This window comes from Cannabis sativa, chromosome 1 (genome assembly GCF_029168945.1).
Source record: "Cannabis sativa cultivar Pink pepper isolate KNU-18-1 chromosome 1, ASM2916894v1, whole genome shotgun sequence".
In the NCBI taxonomy this organism is placed as follows: domain Eukaryota; kingdom Viridiplantae; phylum Streptophyta; class Magnoliopsida; order Rosales; family Cannabaceae; genus Cannabis; species Cannabis sativa.
Genome location: NC_083601.1, coordinates 55062021 through 55075503, shown reverse-complemented (window position 1 = coordinate 55075503; position 13483 = coordinate 55062021). Strand labels below are relative to the sequence as shown.

At 30.8% G+C, this 13483-nt stretch overlaps 2 non-coding genes across 2 annotated transcripts; both read left to right on the top strand.

Moving 5' to 3' along the window:
* Nucleotides 1–1077: 1077 nt before the first annotated feature.
* On the top strand, nt 1078–1150 carry TRNAK-CUU (transfer RNA lysine (anticodon CUU)). The gene has a single exon. It is a non-coding gene; the product is annotated as a tRNA-Lys (tRNA).
* An 81-nt stretch (nt 1151–1231) lies between these two features.
* On the top strand, nt 1232–1313 carry TRNAS-CGA (transfer RNA serine (anticodon CGA)). The gene has a single exon. It is a non-coding gene; the product is annotated as a tRNA-Ser (tRNA).
* The last annotated feature ends 12170 nt before the right edge of the window (nt 1314–13483 follow it).

The following is a 13483-nucleotide window of genomic DNA, read 5'->3' as shown; positions in this document are numbered from 1 at the left end:
CATCGTGGGGGAAGAGTGCCTGAATAAGCCCGCCAAACCAAATATTTTATTTTTGGAGGGACTTTTAGCTGCCTGAACTTCTTCCAGAAATAAGATGAACTTTCTACACTCCAATTACCATTCAATTCTTGAATGAGATTGTAGTCCAATTTTACCAAATACACACTAGACACTTCTTTAGTCCAAAATAACTTGTCCATGGGAGATGACATATTGAGGGAAAGACTAAAAATGAGTCGGCTAGCACACCCATTAAACATGTCATTTATTAATTCTATGTTCCAAGGTAATTCACTTGGTTTTATAAGATTGACAACATAAGCCTCTCTTGTAAACCAAGGGACTCTAAAGTCTAAAGCGACCATGATCCTTTAGCACATTAATCTTCTCACCCGAGCCCACCTTCCATTATGGTGATTTTAATTACTTGTTTACTTAATTATCTTTTGTCTTATAACTCTCGAGCTCAATTAATGAATTTATTTCTATGTGAAGTTTGATTATTATATCCGTTTAGTTATTCTTATGTGGGGGTTCTCGTATTCTGAGTTGATTTGTATTACCAGTATTTTTGGCATAATTTGCCATAATTGAAGTTATTTATTTTGTGAGATTTATAAGACTTTTTGAGTGTTGCCTAAATAGGCTGTAGTATTTTTTTTAACTATTGAATGAACTTTTTTGTTTTTTTAAAAAATAACAAATAAAGAAAAAGAGATAGAAAAGTAAATTTATGATGTATAGTTATACCCAATATAATAATAAAAATAATAAAAAAGATAATAAACGATTTTAATAAACTAGTTTATAAGAAAAAATAAAGCTACCTTATCATTCAAAATCTACCTTCACCATTGCCAAAAATACAAATAAAAAATCTACAATCACCAATTCACCATTACCAAGCCTAATTTAGTATGACTTTTTTTTAAAAGGTCAAACTTTATGGTAGCGAGTAAAGATAGTTAATGTTTGATAGTATGGAAGTATCACATAAACTTGCTTCCAGCCTTAAGGTAATTGAAATCTACTAATATTTATTACGTTATTAAATAAAATTGAGGTATGATTTAAACAGCCCGTCTAGCTCAGTTGGTAGAGCGCAAGGCTCTTAACCTTGTGGTCGTGGGTTCGAGCCCCACGGTGGGCGCTTTTTCCATTTAATTGTTATTTAATTTTATATCAAATTGAATTTTAATAAAAGCTCAATTTATATTCTCACACTAAAGGCGTCGATATGTCCGAGTGGTTAAGGAGACAGACTCGAAATCTGTTGGGCTTTGCCTGCGCAGGTTCGAATCCTGCTGTCGACGGTACTGTTGACTATTTTTATTTGAGAAATATGAGTCCCATTTATTCTATTTTAATAAATAATCGATACCTCATAGCAAAGTTCATATATTTTTAGTTAATAATGTAAAATAAATTTAAATTTAGAGTGTCTTAAGTAATAATTTTTCAATCAGTTTTTTGTTTTTTTTAATTAGAATAGTGAAAATATTTTTCAGAATTATGTTCGATAAAACTATTTTCACTTATCAATTTTTTTAAATAAGAATCAAAATTTTAAAAATTTTGAAAATAAAAAAAATTACTTTCAAAATTTTTTTAAACAATTTTTTTTCTTAATTAATATTTTATACTTCGACCCCAACCTGAACTTTGGGACCAGGACTTCAGCCCCGACCTCATTCCCAGACTCGACCACGGCCCCGGCCCCAGTCCTAGACCTGAATCTAAACCTGACTTAATAAAATAAAAAAAAATGAAAATAAAAGTTATTAAACACGCTTTTATTTTTTGTTTTTAAAATTAAAAAACAAAAAATAGTTATAGAACACATTTTCATTTTTTAAAAATACAAATTTAACTTTTATTTTTGTAATTAAAATAATATAAAACAAAAGTGTTACCAAATGCCCCTTTAATATTTATATGTATATTTATATGGTTGTGTATGTTTAAGTTATTTAAGACATCCTACAAAATTTTGAGAAATTTAGAATAGTTTACAATGTTGAAAATAGAATTCAGAAAATATGTTGCACACATGACTCCCTTATATTATACGCGTGTGAAATAGATTGTTTGAATTTTGCTTTCTATATTGTAAATTAGTTCGAATTTCTAAAAATTTTAGATGATATCTTAAATAACTATAACATATACAATTATGAAAAAAATTAAATAAAGGGTACACTAATGCATTATTTTAGTGAGGTGCATTGTAGAATTAATTTTCGATTTCATAAACTTATATGTCACATATTTTTTTACGAATTAAATACCACATGTTAAGTTTCTATCTATTTCTGTTACTACTAATTTGTTAAGGTGACATTTGGTAACACTTTTGTTTTTAAAATTTTTTAATCACAAAAATAAAAGCAAAAATTTTATTTTTAAAAAACAAAAATGTGTTCTATAACCACTTTTATTTTTCAATTCTAAAAATAAAAAATAAAAGTGTGTTCTATAACGTGCATTTTTATTTTTATTTTTTGATTTTATATAAGTCAGATTTAGATCTTTCTACAAACTCTAGCGTAAACTTACCCAACGTCTTATAGCCTTGAATTATTTTCACAAAATCCTCCATATGAGTTGTACGAATGGCAATATTGTAAAACTTTTCTTCAAAGAAGTTCTTAAACTCTTCCCAAGTCACAGTATTAAGGTCTTGAGACTGACCTACCAAATCCCACTAGGTGTGGGCATGCTCTTAAGAAATGAAAGCAGCACAATTAACCCGCTCAGTTCTAACTACTCCCATATTATCCAAAATACGAGTAACAATACTCATTGATTATTATGTCTTTATAATATCAATACCACCCAAGAATGTTGGAGGTTGCAGCTTGACAAACCATTTAAAAACTGAATCTCTATGTGGTTGAAGAGCTGATTTAGGATTAGCTATCACTGGGGCCAAAACTGGAGAATTCACTTGTTCTACCAAAATTTCATGAACCAGTTGCCTAATCAGGTGAAACTCATCTTCTTGACGAAGTATGATCGCATTTCGGTAAACATTTGCTGTCAATCGGCAAGAGGATTAGCATTATTCATCTCCACAGTAATCCTAGAATTTTACGAAGGTGCTAGTGGTTTCGATGAATTGGTTGGATTATCATCCTGCTCAACAGACTCTCTCTGTGATCTAGTTGATTTAATATGGTCCATTCTTTCAAACAACCCTGAAATCAATAATCCCAACAAGTCATACACCAATTCCACATTTACACACTCCATGCCAAAACCCTTACTAACACATATAATTTCTTTCTCAAATATAACTTATTTACACCTGATCATGCTTTTCATTAAATAGCAAATGTTTTTAGATGCTCATATGTTGCCTATTACAAAAGCAAAAAATATTTAATCACATAAGCAAATAAGTATTTACTCTCAACACTTACCGCACCATGAGTCGAGCTTGTCTTTGACAATGATTGTACATGTTCAACTCGTCTTCAGAAAGTTTAAAAACATTAGCGCTATGATACCAAATTGTAAAGTCCTACTTTGAAAAACGCCACGTGTCGTGATTACAATATACTAATCCCGTTAGTTGAGGTCCATAAGCCAATCGATTTGAAATAAATATTAAACCTAATTAAATAAATAACTTACAATAAACATACTTTATTTTAAACTAAAAATATTTAAAGTTACATATCCGGGATCCCGTAAAATTATTTTCAAAATATTACAAGTTAATTCATACAGGTCGACCTAAGTGGCAAAATAGAATTTCTATGCAATTTCCTATTAGACCCAACCCTCATAGTCTAGCTTGGTCAGAACATGTACATGTCATCTTCAAAACTCTCGAGTTCATGGCTGACCCGACACTCACCCTTGCCTACATAATAGAACACTCGTGAGCCAATGCCCATCAATACAGAATAATAATACAGTAAGAACAATTATAATACAATAGAACCTCTATTTAAGAATACTCTATTCACGAATAACCTCTAATTTGTTATAAAAAAAAAATGAAGTCCCAATTTGGGCCAATTATAAATAAGAATAACCTCTATATTGTAATTAGTTATACATTTTTTAAGTCCCGTATTAATAAAATATACCTCTATATAAGAATAATTACATCTTAAAAAAATATATACATATATTTTATAAATTTATTTATGTAGAATTAATAACTTTATTTCAAATTATATTACATGTATAAATATTATATGTACTTGAAAATAATTCTAATATAATATAGTATTAAGAATTGTTTATTGGTATTTTTGTAACATTGATATTTTTTGATATTTTGCTTTTTTTTTTCAAGTGTAACTCTATTTAGTTATAACCTCTTAATTAGAGTATTATTTTTTTGGTCCCAAGTATATTCTTAGATAGAGGTTCTACTGTAATTACATTTCATACATTATGCCTCTGTGTATACAACTGTGCCACCGCACTAGATATCACATTATTTCATATATATGATGCAACTGCATCTAATTTTTATATAACATAAATCTACGTGTTATGCTCACACGTCTCTTTTACATTTAAGACCTTATTGGGGTTTATCTCAGTTTTGGTTATCGAGTCTAACCTACTTATGCCTTTCTCGCATAACTCTGATCACTTATTCACTAACATATTATTCCATATTTATCATAGCACATACTTAGAATAATAATCCTAATTCATGATTTCACAATAGTAATCAAATAATATATATAATTGCGACACTGTGCTATACTCTATGTGCTTAGGTTTTCCATCTTACCTAATTTTTAGTGCATGCGGAGAAATCTTAATCCAAATATGATCTTTACCAAGTGCTGGTATTTCTAGTCACAATTCTTGGGTTTCACACAATAGGATTAATCTCAAAATAACATTTATGAATAATTCATAATTAGGGCTCCAACACTGGACCATGTAATAGGGCTTAAAATGAGCTTTTCAATGATATAAATAACGTTTAAATCAGGATTCATAGTTAAAAGTCCTATCTGAAACAAAACAAGTAAAATTACATTATCGATGTGGGTTCGCCACGACTAGATCAATGATCGTCGCTTCGAGATTGGCCAGGGGCATTCCTGTGTTTCGGGTTCAAGCCTCACCACGACGACCATACTTTTGGTCACAGCAAATGGGCTTGAAAAATTCAAAAATGTCAATTTTACACACCTACGAACATTACCAAATCACTCAAACTTCATATAACTCATATAGATTAATTCATAGCATCAAAATAGGGCATTCTAAGTAAAATTCACCACAACATATACAAGCTAACATACATACCCTAATGGAGTTCAAAATCACACAACTTATGCCATATCTTCCAAAGAGAACAAAGTTAGCATAAGAAAAATTGACCTAATATTCAAATTTACTCGAAACAAACAACAAGTTAAAGTTCTAAAAAGTAAAAATCAAGACAACCTCAACACACAAATAACTCACTCTAAAATAGTTAATCAAAGATACATGCAACCAAATATAATATCAATTTTCAGAGCTTAAAATTCAAAAATTAAATGTAATAAAAGGTATCTTACTACCTCACTAGCTTATTCCTCAAAGTTCAACTCTAAAAATCCAACTAAAAAGCTTAAATTACTCAAAGATCAAAAGTTGCATAGAAAGGGTAAAAGAGAAAGAGAGGGGTCGGTGGTGAGGCTTAAGACTAGAAAATGGTTTTCTATTTTCTAACTCAGCCAACAAATGACTTAATTCAATATTTAGTCAAATTGGTTAAATGACCATTTTTCCCTTAAGGCCAAAAATCAATGTAAATAGCAATTAAGGGAAATGCAGTCAATTCAAATCCACATATATATCCCAAATAATCATGTTCGTATTTCATGTTATTGCCTTAAGCACATAACTTATAATTTTTGGACCTCGAACTTAGCTCGAGCTAAAATATCCGATTGTAACTATAACGTGTCAACTTATTAAAAATTACCTGCAATAAGACAATATGAACATACTATATAATAATATAGTCCATTTAAATAAGGTTTCTAATCTATTTACTAATCTCAAGATGTTACATATATATTACACTCTTGTTCCCTTAGAGCATCTCCAATGCAAGCAATGCTCAAAGTTGTTATAAAACTTTATACCACCCTAACATATAATATTTTATTTTTTGTTTATCATCCACATCATTTTTGACTACTTTTTACTAAAATATACTCTAATGGAAACAACTCTAAAAATACTCTAAAATATAATATTTTTGTAAGTATTTAACTTTTATTATTTTTCTAAAAAAAATAAAAAATAAAAAAGGACAGATACCACAATTGCTCTTGCCAAACATCTGTAGTTTTCCATTTAAAGTTCTCCAATGCATAACAACACTCCACCCGTAGTTTACCGTCTGACAACATCTGATGGGCCACATGCATTGGAGTTGACCTTAGTTTAGGTTTTGTCCCACTGAATTTCTCTGGCAAAATTTTTAATGAGGCAAATTACAAAATAGTTATAAATATTTGTATGAAGAGAATGAATGTACAAATTGCATTATTTTCTTCTTAGCTCAAATTTTGTCCCACTGCATGGTTTTCCTAATAAAGTTTTTAAAGATGTAAGTTTAAATCATGCTAACATACTTGCACTTTATGAAGTAAGTAGAGAATGTGTGAGACTGAGATCATTGACATATTATATTTGGAAAGCATATGAATTACACTCAATAAAGCAGTATCAATATCAACAATTCTCTATTGTGATAACGCGAGATGCATTGCTCAACTAAAACTATAATGAAGAAGATGTTGGAATTTTATGCCCTAAATAAATCCCATTTCAATCTAATCTGATTTGTTATCAATAAAAGATTAGAAGTCATTCATGTTTACATGTTGTTTTCATGATTATGGTTTAATATATACAAAATCTGTTAAGTCTAGAACATATAGTCATTTACAATTACAGTGATGTCAACACAGTGGAATGTGATTGTGATTATATGCTTCAAAAGACATAGTCCCTGTTTCATCATTGCATTGGATTTACACTGATGTGATAATCAACGATGAAGTGTACTTACACTTTGTACAAGTGTTATGTTCTTTCCAAAATATTGGCAAAGTATACTAGTTTCGAATGTATGGCGTATACATTGGACCTGACCGATATTGATCTTGGTTAAGATATTATAATCTTACCATTGTATCTTTCTAAGTCAATATCACTAGTTGATCTTAGATCAAAAGATCTTAATCCTGATATGCTTAGTTCAATCTCAGGAGTGTTATTCATGTGTCTTTGATTTGTTAGTTAAGCCTACTTTTTGGTCAGAGTGATACGTACATTTTGGGAACATGGTAGTATGATTGAGTGGGAGCGCTAAACATAGATATGGAATCTATACCTTCTATAGGTATTTAGAAGTGAAACGATGATTTCCTTCGAGCTTGGCTTAATAGATGTAAATGGAAGAGCTCCTGTTTCGGTGATTATATTTTAGTTCACTGAAATATCATTTACATGAAGTTAAGTGTTTTTAAGGATAAAATACATTAAGGAGTGAAATGGTAAATTTATTCCTACTTTGTGTAAATCATCTATAGAGGATCTTTGATTATTGAGATTATAACGATGGTTAAATGTTGATAGCGTATCTATATCGTGGAACATATAGAGCGTTCTATATGACTGGGAGTGTAATTCCAAGTTCTATGAGTGGATGCAACAATGAATTAAAAAGCTAGGAACTTTTCTCGTTAAATTCTAGTTCAGGTTATTGGAAGCTCAGTTGTATAGGCTCATGGTCCCCATACTAGTTGAGACCATACTACTTGTAAGACTCAAATAATTTATTTTAATTAATAAATTATAATTCTAAAATTAGACTATGTCTAGTTTAGGAATTTTCACTAAGCAATGGCTAAATTGTGAAGAAAAGAAATTCTAGTTTTTATTTATTAATTGAAATACTTCATTAAGTCTAATTAATAAATATATTAAATGACAATTTTATTTGATAATTAATTTTAATTATTAAATAATTAGTTTTGGCATTTAAATGGTTAGAATTGAAAAAGTGGCATTTTTGATAAAATAAAGAAAATTTTGTCAAAACTGGAAAAATTCCAAAGTGGGGCCCATTAGTGTTGCCGGCCACTTGATTGGTATTTTGCACTTAATATTTACATTATTTTAATGCCTAATAATTCCTAACCTAAACCTAGTGGTTACCTATAAATAGATAGTGATGGCTCACACTTAAATTGGATGAAAAATTTCTTGTCTTTAGAAAAATTGAGCCTCCTATTCTATACCTATAGTCGAACCTATACATCTCTTTTCTTCTTAAAATTTTCATATCCTTGAGTGATAGAGTGAGTGCCCACACACATCAAGTGGTATCTCAATCATAGTGTGAAAGATTGTGAAGAATCCAAATTGAAGAGAAGGACATTCGGGCTCAGATCTTGGTGATACTCTGCGACAGACAGGATACAAGGGTTAGAGATCTGAGTGGAAGGAGACATATTATTCCGCTGCACCCAATGTAAGGTTTCCTAAACTTTATATGTGTTTAATTTCATTGTTTTAGAAATTCATATTAGGATGTTAATGAAACATACTTGTTAGTAAATCTAGATCCTGGTAAAACATATTCCAACAGAAGATAGAACCAAAGACATTTTCACCAAATTCTTCTAAACTCATGATCTTAAGAAGAATGACTATATTGGTATCAAATATATTTAATCAAGACTTATTAAATTCTAGCGTATACTTACCCAATGTCTTATCGCCTTGAATCAGTTTCACAAAATCCTCCATATGAGTTGTACGGATGGCAATATTGTAAAACTTTTCTTCAAAAAAGTTCTTAAACTCTTCCCAAGTCACAGTATTAAGGTCTTGAGACTGACCTACCAAATCCCACCAGGTGTGGGCATGCTCTTAAAAAATGAAAGCAGCATAATTAACCCGCTCAGTTCCAACTACTCCCATATTATCCAAAATACGAGTAACAATACTCATTGATTGTTATGCCTTTATATTATCAATACCACCCAAGAATGTTGGAGGTTGCAGTTTGACAAACCGTTTAAAAACTGAATCTCTATGTGGTTGAAGAGCTGATTTAGGATTAGCTATCACTGGGGCCAAAACTGGAGAATTCACTTGTTCTACAAGAGTTGCATGAACCAGTTGCCTAATCGGGTGAAACTCTTCTTCTTGACGAAGTATGATCGCATTTCGGTAAACATTTACTGTCAATCGGCAAGAGGATTAGCATTATTCATATCCAGAGTAATCCTAGAATTTTACGGAGGTGCTGGTGGTGTCGATGAATTGGTTGGATTATCATCCTGCTCTACAGACTCTCTCTGTGATATAGTTGATTTAATATGGTCCATTCTTTCAAACAACCCTGAAATCAACAATCCCAAAAAGTCATACACCAATTCCACATTTACACACTTCATGCCAAAACCCTTACCAATACATATAATTTCTTTCTCAAATATAACTTATTTACACTCACAATTAATGATCATGATTTTCATTATATAGCAAATTTTTTTAGATGCTCATATGTTGCCTATTACCAAAGCAAAAAATATTTAATCACATAAGCAAATAAGTATTTACTCTCAACACTTATCGCACCATGAGTCGAGCTTATCTTTGACAATGATTGCACATGTTCAACTCGTCTTCAGAAAGTTTAAAAACATTAGCGCTGTGATACCAAATTGTAAAGTCCTACTTTGAAAAACGCCATGTGTCGTGATTACAATATACTAATTCCGTTAGTTGAGGTCCATAAGCCAATCGATTTGAAATAAATATTAAACTTAATTAAATAAATAACTTACAATAAACATACTTTATTTTAAACTAAAAATATTTAAAGTTACATATCCGGGATCCCGTAAAATTATTTTCAAAATATTACAAGTTAATTCATACAGGTCGACCTAAGTGGCAAAATAGAATTTCTATGCAATTTCCTATTGGACCCAACCCTCATAGTCTAGCTTGGTCAGAACATGTACATGTCATCTTCAAAACTCTCGAGTTCATGGCTGACCCGATACTCACCCTTGCCTACACAATAGAACACTCGTGAGCCAATGCCCATCAATACAGAATAATAATACAGTAAGAACAATTATAAAAATTACATTTCATACATTATGCCTCTGTGTATACAACTGTGCCACCGCACTAGATATCACATTACTTCATATATATGATGCAACTTCATCTAATATTTATATAAAACAAATCTACGTGTTACGCTCACACGTCTCTTTTACATTTAAGACCTTATTGGAGTTTATCTCATTTTTGGTTATCGAGTCCAACCTACTTATGCCTTACTCGCATAACTCTGATCACTTATTCACTAACATATTATTCGGTATTTATCATAGCACATACTTAAAACAACAATCCTAATTCATGATTTCACAATAGTAATCAAATAATATATAACTGCGACACTGTGCTATACTCTATGTGCTTAGTTTTGCTATCTTACCTAATTTTTAGTGCATGTGGAGAAATCTCAATTGAAAGGTGATCTTTACCAAGTGCTGCTGTTTCTAGTCACAATTCTTGGGTTTCACACAATAGCATTAATCTCAAAATAACATTTATGAATAATTCACAATTAGGGCTCCAACACTGGACCATGTAATAGGGCTTAAAATGAGATTTTCAATGATTTAAATAACGTTTAAATCAGGATTCAGAGCCAAAAGTCATGTCTGAAACAAAACAAGAAAAATTACACTATCGATGTGGGGTCGTCGCGACAAGATCAATGGTTGCCGCTTCGAGATTGGCCAGGGGCATTCTTGTGTTTTTGGTTCAAGCTTCGCCACGACGACCATACTTTTGGTCGCAGCGAATGGGCTTGCAAAATTCAAAAATGTCAATTTTACATACCTAAGAACATTACCAAATCACTCAAACTTCATATAGCTCATATAGATTAATTCATAGCATCAAATAACATATACAAGCCAACATACATACCCTAATGGAGTTCAAAATCACACAACTTATGCCGTAACTTCCAAAGAGAACAAAGTAAAACTCCTTTTTACTAAAACTCAAAATATTAGCAGTAAACTTAGAATAAGAAAAATTGACCTAATATTCAAATTTACTCGAAACAAACAACAAGTTAAAGTTCTAAAAAGTAAAAATCAAGACAACCTCAACACACAAATAACTCACTCTATAATAGTTAATCAAAGATACATGCAACCAAATATAATATCAATTTTCAGAGCTTAAAATTCATAAATCAAATGTAGTAAAAGGTATCTATCTTACTACCTAACGAGCTTATTCCTCAAAGTTCAACTCTAAAAATCCAACTAAAAAGCTTAAATTACTCAAAGATCAAAAGTTGCATAGAAAGGGTAAAAGAGAAAGAGAGGGGTCGGTGGTGAGGCTTAAGACTAGAAAATGGTTTTCTATTTTCTAACTCAGCCAACAAATTACTTAATTCAATATTTAGTCAAATTGGTCAAATGACCATTTTGCCCCTAAGGCCAAAAATCAATGTAAATAGCAATTAAGGGAAATGCAGTCAATTCACATCCACATATATATCCCAAATAATCATGTACGTATTTCATGTTATTTCCTTAAGCACATAACTTATAATTTTTGGACCTCGAACTTAGCTCGAGCTAAAATATCCGATTGTAACTATAACGTGTCAACTTATCAAAAATCACTTGCAATAAGACAATATGAACATACTATACAATAATATAGTCCTTTTAAATAAGGTTGCTAATCTATTTACTAATCTCAAGATGTTACATATATATTACACTCTTGTTCCCTTAGAGCATCTCTAATGCAAGCAATGCTCAAAGTTGTTATAAAATTTTATATCACCATAAAATATAATATTTTATTTTTTTTTTATCATCCACATAATTTTTGACTACTTTTTACTAAAATATACTCCAATGCAAACAACCCTAAAAATACTCTAAAATATAATATTTTTGTAAGTATTTAACTTTTATTATTTTTCTAAAAAAAATAAAAAATAAAAAAGGACAGATACCACAATTGCTACTGCCAAACATCTGTAGTTGTTCATTTAAAGTTCTCCAATGCATAACAACACTCCACCCGTAGCATACCGTTTAACAACCTCTGATGGGCCACGTGCATTGGAGTTGACCTTAGTTTAGGTTTTGTCCAACTGAATAACATATCATTGGATGAATGGTCTATAAATCCTTTCATGTCATTCTTTATTTTCTCTTAAGAAATTAAATGACGCATATGATTATAATCCCGAAATTCTATTCCCAATTGATATAAAACCTCAATCTTAGAAATCTCCTACTTGTATGGGCAAATCAGACTTAGAGTTACATTAGTAGTGGTGGTCCAAGAAAGAATTACTCATTATATTTGGTTGAATTTAAGTCTTTAACTTTAATTTTAGAATCCAAATAGAAATTTTCTTATATTTCTATTTCCAGGAAGCAATACAGTTACACTTTCCAAGTGTTTAATATCCATCTTCTATTAATGGATTCAAACTGTATGGAATATGAGTTTAGTATTCTGTGACCAGGATCCACTTGCACTATTCTAAGAACTCTTTGATGTAACTATACCTAAGTTATCAAAAGACTTAACCACATTTTTCATTAATTTATGGCATTTGTATCTTGTTCATAGTGGATTTGACAAGATCAATCTCTGCAAAGAATTAATATGCCTATATCCACTGAAAGTAGTTCATCTCATTCGCAGATGGATGTACATTCAGGGGTGGATATGAGTTTTTCGTTGTATTCTTAAAACGATCACTCTAGATTATACCTTATGCAAAGAAATTTGAAATGTTTCTTAAATTTCTAGCAATGGTTAAAACCATTAAGGTAAGTGGTTAACGATCTTGCGAACTGATAGGGGTGGAGAAATAGTTAGTAGATATGCAGTTCAAAGATCATTAAATTGATTTTTGAATTATATCCAAACTTACCTCCCCAGAAATTTCGATTTGCATATTGATGATTAGTTACAAGTCGTTGCCTAAATCCTTCTATGGTAATACAATTTCAGAATGATGTAATGGTTGTATACTTAATGTAAATCATTACTAGATTCATGGATGACCTAATCGAATTCTTAAGAAAACCTAGAACTGTTAACCATGGTTTGTTAGCTATTCTAAGTGATTAGGGGTGGACCATCCTATAGTCAATAGATAAGAAAGTGTTTGTTCAAACAAGTACTACTTTTCTAAGAAAATGACTAAGTCTGAAAATAAAGTAGCAAATAAAGGAGATATTTATTTCTTGATTCTAAAAGTGTTCTATCATCTTATTTAATATATGATGATCCCACTGCCTCTGTTGTCTTGTCACAACCGAAGAGGTCAATACCATTTAGTTTTCTTAGACATAATTCACGGTACCTTGTCGTAGTGGGAGAGTTTCTAGGAACTTCACTTCTTATGACTTGG